The sequence below is a fragment of the Littorina saxatilis genome, linkage group LG8, assembly GCF_037325665.1.
Source record: "Littorina saxatilis isolate snail1 linkage group LG8, US_GU_Lsax_2.0, whole genome shotgun sequence".
Classification (NCBI taxonomy): domain Eukaryota; kingdom Metazoa; phylum Mollusca; class Gastropoda; order Littorinimorpha; family Littorinidae; genus Littorina; species Littorina saxatilis.
The window spans coordinates 6,722,190-6,734,970 of record NC_090252.1 but is presented as its reverse complement, the minus strand read 5'-3'; the positions used below and the strand labels follow the sequence as shown (position 1 = coordinate 6,734,970).

Genomic DNA, 12,781 nt, shown 5'->3' with positions numbered 1-12,781 from the left:
TACCTGTGCCTCCCACAAAGTCAACAACATGGCGTCTGCGATGTCTGCTGCTGCGGCTGCTTTCCTCACTCCTGACGCTGACCCTCGGAAACTTTAGGGTGCAAAGAAGCAGATCTACGAGGTCAACAAGCTGCTTTGCACCCAGTCCCGCAAGGAATACGGCCGTGGCCTGGAATTCAAGATGTACTGCCTTGACCAGGACCAGGAGGTGTACAGGGGAATTGCTGCTCGCCTTTTCCAGCCCATTGTTGGAAACAGGTACATCGTCTTTTTCATGAATGTTCCCCCAACACTCATGTCCAAAGACCTGGTCATGGTCTACCTTCAGCAGCTGAAAGACGGAAAGGAAGGTGCAGCCTCGTTCAACAGGCTTGAGCAGTCAGTCTTCCAGGGATACGTCAGTCCTGACGTCAAAGCTGAGCTCTGTGCCTATGCTCTACTCCACTTCTTCGTCTGTCAGCCACTCCTGTCCAGAGCGAAGTCTGCCAAGAACTCTCTGGACATGAACCTACATGACTGCTACCATCAAACTGATGTCCTACGTTGACAACCCAGCTGCTCTACTTGAAGAGGATCCCGACATTTGGGCCGGCGCCATCAAGGAGACAGAGCCCTACCGCAGTACATTCCTCGGATTCAAGAAATGGCCAGACAGCGGATAGAGAAGGTAAGGATTATGTCTGACTTAGTTAGAATATAAGTTACAACCAGTGAGCTGTTTTTTTTTATCCCACTTAAATGAATCTTAACCATTGCATGTGTACTCCTGTCAGTTCAAATTATTATTTATAAATGTATACTCAAATGTAGCCATAATGAAGCTTAGTTTTACTTTGTGCTTGATATATAGAATTAGAAGCAGTGTATTTTACTTTTGAAACAGGTACACTCATTTTGTTATAGATCTTTATTTATTTATTTTTTTTTATATTTCAGGTCACTCATGTTCTTTCGATCATGGCAGCAGCAGGGAAACAGAAGCTTCAGGCCCATGCGGAGGAGCACCTACCAGGCGGCCTCTACTTCACCCCATCAGAGAGTGCGGTTCAAGCAGGACAACTGCTAGGGACTGCAACAAACGACATTGTGGAAAGTGGGTTTGGCCAGCTTGACAGACAGCAGACCATGAACCCCCAGAGGAACCCTGTCAACACAAGTGCCATCGTCTGCGCCAAGCGTGACAAGCCTGTGGCCTACGTTCTCCAGCAGGATGCTGCCATCCAGGAGCTGATGGTTGCCACTGCCAGGAAGTCTGGGGCGCATGCAAGGAAGGAGGCCGGCACGAAGGAGAACCAGCTGCTCAAGGTTTGGCGACCTGCGTTGGAGGAGAGGCGCGAGAAGGCTGACACCCGGTGCACTAACCGAGCAAAGAAACACGAGCAGCAACAGGACATCATCAACAAGGTCATGTCAGGGAAGCTGATGCGAACGCCAGATGTGACTCACCACACGGGCCCTGCACTGATGGCCCTGCACTGACGAAACAGCTCCAGATGTGACTCACCTCAAGGGCCCTGCACGGACGGAACAGCTCCAGATGTGACTCACCTCAAGGGCCCTGCACTGACGGAACAGCTCCAGATGTGGGGTAGTCTCTCTGGGATCGGCGGGACAGTGTGCCAGGTTGACCTGACTAGAGGATATTCCACCCTGAAAGTTCATGAGGAAGGCCAGGCTCCTGGAGCTTATTCAGGCCAACATGGACACTACTGTCCCATCACGTGACACCGTTGCTGGATTTGACAGGGCCGGCCGCCCAGGATGTAAGCAGCAGTCGGTCCAGTTCAGAGGAAACACCTTCATCAGACGAGGAGGAATTGAACGATGTGGCTCCGGAACAAATATTTCAAAGAGGAACAGTGTGTTGCTGTGGCTTTTGCCGGTGGGGTGTGGTACCCTGGGACTGTAAAGTCGATCCAGTCACCCACCAAAGCCACGATCCAGTACCTCCACCCAACCAGCCACAAAGTCCCTGTTCCAGATTGTACAGAGTTTTTCTACCCATTGAGGAAGGACGTGTTGGTGACCGATGCCGAGAGTGTGTTTCTGAGTGGACTTGCACTGGTGCCATGTGAGAAGAAGAGATTCATCCTGTCGAAATCAGTGAAGGACATTGGCGGTTTGTATTTGGCTTTTGCAAAGATGCACAGTATCCCACTTTGCTAGAGGTAAGTGATGCTAAATTGAGTTGACAGATCCGTCGTTTGATTTTTTTACACTTTTTATTTTTTTATTTTTTTTAAGACTTATTTGGTTACTTTATTCTTTTCGTTTGGTCCATATAACAAATAGTCTCCTGGTGACTTGCCATTGGTGTCTCTGCTTTGAATTTATTTTTTATTTCTAATGGTTTTTGAAAGAATTTTTATGTGACGTAATATTTACTTTTTCCTTATTCTAACTAAAATTGATATTTTTTTCCATCAAATCTGATTGAATATGTCTTAACTATGAAGAGCAGCTAATTTCCTTTAATTTGATATATTATAAGTTTATATTAAGTGAATAAATCATGTTAAAGTGAAGATCTGCATATCTGAGAAATAAGAGTATTCATAAGATGTCGGCCATTTTTTAATTTGGCTAAATTGACTTAATTAACTACTTTTTCGCAAATAATTTTCATATAAATGCGTTTTAACATTTAATAAGTACAATTAATAAAACAGTTGATGAAAAAGAACTTTTTTTGTGTTTAGTGCTCTGCACAAGTTTTTCTCAGGTGGTCTGGGGTTGGTGTGATGGTTTGTTTGTTTGCTTAACGCCCAGCCGACCACGAAGAGCCATATCAGGGCGGTGCTGCTTTGACATATAACGTGCGCCACACACAAGACAGAAGTCGCAGCACAGGCTTCATGTCTCACCCAGTCACAGTATTCTGACACCGGACCAACCAGTCCTAGCAGTAACCCCATAATGCCAGACGCCAGGCGGAGCAGCCACTAGATTGCCAATTTTAAAGTCTTAGGTATGACCCGGCCGGGGTTCGAACCCACGACCTCCCGATCACGGGGCGGACGCCTTACCACTAGGCCAACTGTGCCGGTTTGGTGTGATAGACATTTCCCCCGACTTTGGTGCTTCATAGTTAAATTTCCTATAGAGCTACATCTCTAAAATTTTCCGATCCCATAGACAATATTATATTAAGCATATCTCCAAACTTTCAGAAGATTAAAGACATAATTCTTTGATTTATGAATGGCCAAAGTTGGGGAAAAAACGTTAAAAATGAAAATGGCCGCCGGGCCTCCCTATGATTGAAGAAGAAATGGCCAACTTCTCTTTAGTGCTGGCAAGACGGAACTTCTGTCTCCATGATCACACACCCAGTGATGGGAATTGTTTCTTCTGGGCTGTTTGCTCTCAGCTCCACAGGACTGGGGCAGTGAATTTAGATCACAAGGAACTGCGAAAGATGGTGTCTGATTCACTGTCAGAACTGTCTGCATCAGAAAAGGCAGAATTGGGACGTTCTATCACAAACCAAACATTTGATCAGTATGTTGCAAGCATGCGTAGAAATGGCATGTGTGCAGATCATATTGTACTCGAGTACACCAGTCGGCTGTTGTCCACACCTATCACTGTCATAGGCCCAGCTGGAACGGTTCATGTTGGACCCCATTTCAGACTCAAAGACTTCGCGTCCAGGAACAAAGTAGAGGTGGCCACCCTCTTGGGTGTTGGGGAGTTTAACATGGGTGCAACAGCAAGCCACAACTTCATGCTTTCACAAGGCTTGGAGATTGGCAAAGACACACAGAGACTTGGGAAAGCAAGAGACAATGTCCGTGAAGCCAATTGTCGTCGCAGCCAGGACGCCCGGCAAAAACGACGACAGGAGAAGGTGACTCGCGCCAAGCAGAAGGAACGCATTAGGCAAGAACAAGCAGAGGGTGGTCCTGCTTATGCTGCTGGAGCCTTCTAGGGTGATGGGTGTGACTTTAAGTGTGAGTATCGGTTGTTTGAATGATCAACAAGCATCAGAAAGTATGTTCATGTACATATGAACAGTATACCAATGAAAAAACGCAGTTTTCTCAAAATCTTTATTTTTGAAACTTGGGACAATGATATACTTTGTAATATTTACAACAGAATGCTCAAAATTGTCACACACACTGTCATAACCTTCTTTACAACTTGTCAAAAGCAATTTATTTATTTATTTATTTATTTTTTAATTTCAAAGTTGTACAATATGCATTTTTGTCAAATGCCGACAAGGGATACATTTAATTTAATATAATAAGAAACACAGTGAAATATACACAAATTCCTTTTGACACGTTGTAAAATGGGTCTTTAGAATCACAATAAAACTTGTTTGACTAAAAACCGATAATTCTACGAGTAGCATCTGTTGCGAAGTATTTGCCGAAAAATCCAAGATGGCCGCCGTTGCCCTTGACAACGGGTTGAAAAATTCCGAAAACAACGAAAAAAAATATTTTTCATGTCAAAGTTGATATAAAACCAAATCACAACTCATCACAATTTTTTGTTCATTTTCTCTCTAATACCCCCCCAAACATCACCTTAAGACGAATCACTGGGGATCGGGAAATAAGTTCGTCTTTACCGAAATTCGTATAAAGAAATTCGTCGACGTCGTGTAAAATTTCTAGCTTTCTCTCAAGAGAGATCGCTCGTTTCTTCTTGTTCTCTGCCATCGTTGTAGGCGATCTGTCTGACTGTCTTTCTTTATTTGGTGTTTAACGTCGTTTTCAACCACGAAGGTTATATCGCGACGATTGTCTGACTGTAGTTGCGATCAAAGCTGATCATTATATCAGTCATTCATGTTCAGTGTCTGAGCTATCAATCACTTTGATTCTAAATTTAAAATTGTTTTGTGAGTACCGTATTTGAAGGACTACAAGCCGCGACTTTTTTTCAAAAAAATCGCATTGCGGCTTATAAAAAATGCGGCTAAAACGTTACCTAAACTTGAATAGCATTCACCTAATGGAAGTCGCCGCGGATTTTCATTTCGCTTGATTAGCGATTACCTGTACTTTATTAGCTCTCTACTCAAGACTCGGCGCTTTTCTCTTTCTTTCGCGAATCTTCGTTTGTCAACAAGTCGTTGTGACAAGATAGCGTACAGAGAAACACCGGATGTATCAGGATCTCGCGCGCGCGAGATTTCGTTTTTTTGTGTCTCGCGATAGTTGGAGGAGCGAGAGCCGCCATGTTGTGTTTTCGTCTGCTCGAAATGTGCGCAAAAGTCATAAATCATCCCAAAAAAGCTTATTCCGGGCGGGACTACATGTGTGTGTTGGTTACAAATTGTGTGTGTGTGATATTTTTCTTCAAACTTTTTCACTTTTCTTCTTTGTTTCACTTGTTTATTCTCGGAGCCGATTTCGCCAAATACCGTACTTTTGCTTGCCTGGTTGTTTTGATTGATTGACACGATCTGATTATATTTTTTTCGACGGCGGCTAATATATGTCGATCTCGGGACGAGTTTAAAGATTTCGTCATAAGCGTGAGTAAATTACAGACATTATGCATGCTTGGGAATCCAAAAAGTGCTCGTTATAAGCATAAATTCGTTCCAAAGAATTCGTTTCAAGCATTTTTTTTAAGCATGAAGAAAGAGGTATTCAGTTGGGAACTTAAAACTAATACGTTATAAGTCAAAATTCGTAACTAGCGTGTTCGTTTTAGGTGGGTTCGACTGTACAATGAAACCAACATAATGAAACTTAAGCTTGATTTTATAATGTATAAGGACAAGCATTATATTTAAAAAATCATGCTCAGGACTAGTAGCTTTCGGCACCGAGGGTGTGACGTCAGTCAATCCCAGCACGCATTGCGCGTCGCCATGTTGATAAGGCCCATAATTCGAAAGTACGCTATCTGTCTGTTGTGATCGTCAAATCTGCCACCAAAATGCCTGAGAAAGGAGTGCGTTGCTGCGTTAAAAACTGTTTTATGGGTTCGTACAACAAAGCTGGAAACCAAATCAATGAGAATGTTCAGTTTTTTCGAATTCCGAAAGTAAAATACGCATGACATGTGTGTATGTGTAAGTGTGTGTGTGTGTGTGTGTGTGTGTGTGTGTGTGTGTGTGTGTGCGTGCGTGTGTGCGTGCGTGCGTACGTGCGTGCGCCATGCAAAATCCCAAATTTCACCAGAGGAAAATGTCAACTACGAGCGAAGGATGTGGAAGATACCAGAAAAATTGCGCATCTGCGAATTCACATTGAACGTGTGAGAGGGAATCTGAGAGCAAAATATGGCATTGTGTCTGACACACTACCCATAGAAATGGTACTGCCATGTGAAGGGGAAACTGTAACTTTTCTGGATAAGATTGTTCTTGTCTGTTGTGCGCTGACAAACATGAGCCCCAGTGTTGTGTTGCGATAGAAGTACATAATTGAGGGGAGATTGCTGAAATATCAGCAATACGTGTAAATGTGCTAGCTTGACATTTAAAGCTTTTCGAAATCTGCTTGTAAGCACATACATTCTTGGCGTGTAGTATTGTTTACAGTTGTTGACATCATTGCTGATATTAGACTGCAGTGTGCTTTGTATGGTCATGCACCATGTATTTATAAATGCAACTGTTGTGGGCATTTTATGGCAAAATGTTTCCCTAAATATTATGAATACTGTGCATGGAATAAACCAATTAATATTATGTCAAAAAAAGGAAACAGAAGTATGTTGTCTTAATGTGGATTGTCTGTTCTGCAGTGTGTTGTTTGTCGACTGATCATGTGCATTGTAATTGTACACACTACTTTCAAACACACACGCTACAAAATCCAAACATAAACCGTGTTTACGACTGGTCATTAACTCTTTCAACACGTAAACCCTATGACATGACTATACACTCAGAACGCATGCGCCAAAGCATATAAATAGCCTGCTGACAACCAAAATTGGGACATTTTGAAAAAAATATTGTATTTTGAAAAAAATATTGTAAAAAAACTAGTACATGTGGGGATTTACTTTTTGCACACAATTAAAGAAAGATTTTTCATTGTTTCAGAAATGTACTTTGTATTTGTCAAAAGGCTTGTTGTGTTTGTGTGGTATGCTATTGAAAATGTCAATAAATAGCCTGCTGACAACCAAAATTTGAAAATTTTGAAAAAAATATTGTATTTTGAAAAAAATATTGTAAAAAAACTAGTACATGTGGAGACTTACTTTTTGCACACAATTAAAGAAAGATCTTTCATTGTTTCAGAAATGTACTTTGTATTTGTCAAAAGGCTTGTTGTGTTTGTGTGGTATGCTATTGAAAATGTCAACAATTTAAATAAAAAAAAGTCCAGAGGCACCACATAAATACTACAGACATGTTTGAAAATATGCACAAAATGTTGTTAGTGAATACTCAAAAAAGAATTTACTAACCTGAATGATACAATGAGATGACTGGGTGATGACTATGATGAATATATCCATGTAGAAGAAAAGAAACACTTGCTGTCACAGTATTTACAGTGCCACAGAGCACAGCTCAACGCAAAACGCCACACCACATTCCAAGCACCAGAATCGAGTCCCATTGCGTTGGGTTTTATCCATAGAAGAAAAGAAACACTTGCTGTCACAGTATTTACAGTTTTTGTATAAATGACTTGTTTAGAACTCGGTTTATGCACGGAGAACATCCTTCTTTGTGTGCCACACTTCGAAGCACGGCTCAACACAAAGCGCCACAGCCATGTGGCCACAGAACATTCCCGGCGTCCGTCCGCTTGCATTGGGTTTTGGCCAAAGTAGCATTGACACCTCGAGCTCTTGATTTGGCTAACTCATTCACCCTCATCACTCACTTATCCATCTATCACAACACCACTGTTTCATGCACACACAGTCACTACCTTCCTTCTGCACGCCGCTTCGCTTCGCAACAACACTGACAACTCGCGACATTTTGGAATCCTAAATATGAAACTAAGGCATGGGTTGGTCCCGTCAATGACCTGTAGTATCCAAACTAACCAATGAAATCAACTGTTCTGGGAGTTATTTGTCGCGTATGGTAATGCAGCCGACCTCTGAACCTATGACGTGGGTTTTCGTATGGAAAATCCCCAGCGTGGTATTTTCCACTTCCAACGCTACTATTAAGGCGGTGTGTGGCGAAGCGACTCACGCACCTTACGCACGGATTCTGGCGGCGTGCTGACAACGGCATGATCAGTGAACGCTTGTATTCGGGCGGCGCGTCGCGAAAAAGTTAATGTTACTGCATCGCACAAATCCATGCAACCAAATCCAATTGTTAGACCAATGTGTATCACTCCAAGGGGTTTGTCAACACAACTACTATTAACCGCCAAGGAATATTATTTTAAATGTCATACAATAAATTTTTAAACAAATTCCAGAGCAGTAATTATTCAATCATTGTATGCAAAACCTACACTATTTTGATGGTGTGACTCAAACTTATTTCAACAGAGTAAACTGTAAAGCTTATGTTTGTTTTGTTTCAGTTACAACAGGCACCTGAGTTTAGTGTTGTAACCACCTGCTTGAAGCCTGCATGCACATGTATTCCTTTATTAATTTAAAGGAGTGTTTGTCTTATTGATTGACCGATACATTGACAAAATTACTTTCTTAATCTTATCCATTTGTTGCTTTTCCTATGTTCATTCATTGATAACAATAACAATAACAGCACTTTGTTAATAATCATTAATTAATACATTTCATCAATTAAGTAATTGATTGATGTATACTTTTTTTTTATCCATAAATGTTTACTTGTATGTTTGTTTGTTTGTTTGTTTAACGCCCAGCCGACCACGAAGGGCCATATCAGGGCGGTGCTGCTTTGACATATAACGTGTGCCACACACAAGACAGAAGTCGCAGCACAGGCTTCATGTCTCACCCAGTCACATTATTCTGACACCGGACCAACCAGTCCTAGCACTAACCCCATAATGCCAGACGCCAGGCGGAGCAGCCACTAGATTGCCAATTTTAAAGTCTTAGGTTCGAACCCACGACCTCCCGATCACGGGGCGGACGCCTTACCACTAGGCCAACGAATGGTTGTGTTGGCGGGTCCCAACCTAGCATCGGAGGTATTACGTATAAGCTTTACATAACCTCTTAACGGCAACGGTTTTCTATCCAACGTTAAAATAATCAGACCAGAGGCGTACTCATGTATAGTAACCAGACCCCTAACCCGGTCTGCTTAAGTTTCGGGATGTTTCAGCCAAGTGAGGCTGACTGATAGCTCTTGTAACCAAAGACCTTTGAAGAATATTATTGTCGTTTTACCATAACGTGTCTCATGTTGTTTAAATTATGGCTTGTAAGGAAGATAGTGAGCACTCTGATCTTTTAAGCTTTGATGAGACCCCATCACCCGTGCTAGGTGCTCAGCACAGCGCTTTAGACCGGGAAAGACAATGTTCTCTTGAAGAAATCGCAGATAGAGATAGCACTGAAATTCAGTCTAAGCGAGAAAGAACTTTGACCGAAAAGGGACTGAGTCATGCTATCAGTATTAACCAAGCGAATTTCACTAGCTTGAGAACTCATCTCGACAAATTGTTGTCAACAGTCTCTAATGAACTATGCAAAGAGGAAAAAGATATAGAGGTGCTACAAACTCTAAAAGAGAGAATTTCAGCTAGACTGGAAGAACTGTCGATGTGTGCCACTAAGTTAAAAACGCTTACCCAAGATGACACTTACATAGACTGTTTTATTGACCTGCATAATGCTTCTCACGAACTGATTTCAAAAATAGTTTGTTTGTTTGTTTGCTTAACGCCCAGCCGACCACGAAGGGCCATATCAGGGCGGTGCTGCTTTGACATATAACGTGCGCCACACACAAGACAGAAGTCGCAGCACAGGCTTCATGTCTCACCCAGTCACATTATTCTGACACCGGACCAACCAGTCCTAGCACTAACCCCATAATTCCAGACGCCAGGCGGAGCAGCCACTACATTGCCAATTTTGAAGTCTTAGGTATGACCCGGCCGGGGTTTGAACCCACGACCTCCCGATCACGGGGCGGACACCTTACCACTAGGCCAACCGTGCTGGTTTCGATGGAAAGTTCAGCCTCGGCTCTGTTACGTCATTTCATTCATAGAAACCTTCCGCGGGAAGCGTGGAGGTGTAAGCCTTCCAAATATGGTAAACACACGCTAACATTTAAACCAATCAGAGCAAGCTACGCATTTTCCCCTTGGATACCTGGTAAGACGCCTCTTACGATTGGCTGAAACGCACCAGGGGAATTTACTCTTCCATACTCTGTCGATGTGTGGACAAAAAACAAGGCTAAACGAAAGCAAAAACGTCTAGCTTCACTTTTAAATCAAAGCCGCAAATTTGTCTGGTGAAGATCAAATCGAGCTTCAGAGTCTCATCGAAGAGTACTTCATTGAAGATACAGCCAAAGATGAAAGTGACTTTGATGAGGAAATGGACTGCAACGCCGGCGATTTTGACACTGAGTCGGAGAAAGAAAGCGATGCTGAAGACGATGCAGCACCACTGATTCACGAGGAGGTAGTGACAGTTACCGGAGAAGCTCACAGTTCTTGTGAAGAATTCCACAACCTTGCTGGGAATTTTGCGTTTCCAACTGTTGAAGCAGTTGAACAATTTGCATGCAAGTGCAAACAAATCAAAGTTGCGGCTGAATGTGATGTGTGCCCAGAGGAGAGAAGGGGGTTTGTTTGTTTGTTTGTTTGCTTAACGCCCAGCCGACCACGCAGGGCCATATCAGGGCGGGGAGAAGGGGGTGCATTGCCCAGTTCACTCATCAGGAGGTGGTGGATTTTCAACTGAATCTCTATGGTATGACAAAAAGGTGAGATCAATGTCTTACATATTTTTATTTGGTCATGGCATGAATTACCAGTGTGCATGTTCTTTTTTCTCTTGATATTAAATTTATTTTTTATTCTGTTTTACCTTGTTGGATGGGCAGAGTGAGTGAGGAGAATTTTTTTTTTAATGAATAGAGTGGCAGAATTAATGATAATCCAGTGCAATATGCTGATGATGTATATTTTTTGTTTGATTAATATTTTGTATGCAAGTCACTACTAATATTTACACATCACCTTACTATGGTTGTAAAATGCTGTTATTCACTGCAATGAAAAGAGTATGTACTTGGAAAGCAAAATGTGATTCTACTTTGTAATTTTGTGAGCATTTATTATAATGATGTTAAACTGTGTACCATTTTAATAGTTTTATCTTTGTTTTCAGATGAAGTGGACATGATTGTCATGGGTTTTTTTTAGTTCCAACATGGCACAGGGCCCCTACACTGAAAGCAGCAAGAAGGGAGCTCAGAAGAAGGAACGTGAGAAGACGAGAGTCAAGTACACAATCTTGAATCGCCTTGTCTGCCAAACTACATTCATGTTTCTTACTTTGTTTGTTTGTTTGTTTGTTTAACGCCCAGCCGACCACGAAGGGCCATATCAGGGCTTTGACATATAACGTGCGCCACACACAAGACAGAAGTCGCAGCACATTATTCTGACACCGGACTAACCAGTCCTAGCACTAACCCCATAATGCCAGACGCCAGGCGGAGCAGCCACTAGATTGCCAATTTTAAAGTCTTAGGTATGACCCGGCCGGGGTTCGAACCCACGACCTCCCGATCACGGGGCGGACGCCTTACCACTAGGCCAACCGTGCCGGTCTATGTTTCTTACTGGGTGAGTTATGTTCTGGTAGTGGTATATTTAGTTCAGTTGCTGCCCTACACACCACTGGGTGTTATGGTTAATGATGATGATGATGATATTTAGTTCAGGGGCGCCTGGTCGTAAGAGCCCCTATATTCTTTGTTAAAGGCCCGGCAGGCATATATAAGGCGCCTGTGCCTCCCGTTATGGAGACCATTTGAAATTGTTCCTGAGCCACGAGCAGAAGTAGCTCTGATGTTTTTTTGAATATTTCACATACTAGGTCGCTTTCTCTCAAATAATTTTGCATACGCAAAGCTATTCCGACTACAAAGGCTAAGAAGTTGATACAAACGGTTAAAAAGTTGTCTGAAATGTTATATTTGTTGATAAAGATTTGAACTGAGAAATACGTTCGAAAAGGGGGCGTGGAAAACTTGGTCTTGACGTGACAGATTCACAACAGTGTTCTAAAAATAACACAGCACATGGCAAGCTTTACACATGCTGAAACAAGAAGCTGTCGCTTACCTTTACCACCAGTGATGTCCTTGGTATGGAATTCCGTTTGGATTTGGATAAAGTCCCCTCACTAAATCAAGTATACATTCCGGCATGATCTCTCTTTGTATATTAACTGTGCAGGGATTGTCAATGCTAAGTGTGCGTGTCTTTTTTTGAATGTAGAGAGGATGTCTCCATGCATTGCGTGTTGACATCATTGTCCAGTATTTTTTATACAGTCTTTTTCTGATCGCCGAATTTCTAATGTTTGCTGGCTGCCCACTGCCTAGCCACTTCTGTTTGCACGTTGCAACACACGGCAAACAAAAACAAAACAGACACTCCCCTTCGGCTGGCACTGGCACTGACACCTGTGCCCCTCCGATTCCTCGGCTTTCACCGCCCTCGCTACCAACGCTGAGGCCTGGACAAACACCGCGACCCGACACAGAACACAGTGCTGGTGAATCTGAGTCCCTCTCGACACTGATGCTGGCAATATTATCTCCAGAAGAAACTGATACTTCACTCCTTCTCGTATTCAAAAACCATCCACGATCACGAAAAAGTGTCTCAACAGACGTTTGTTGTTCTTC

The 12,781-nt window shown here is 42.6% G+C and overlaps 1 long non-coding RNA gene across 1 annotated transcript in view; it reads right to left on the bottom strand.

The window, feature by feature from the left end:
- Positions 1–12,781, bottom strand: part of LOC138972661 (uncharacterized) — a 392,401-nt gene that overhangs the window by 108,707 nt on the left and 270,913 nt on the right. The gene's annotated exons all lie outside the window — the stretch shown is intronic.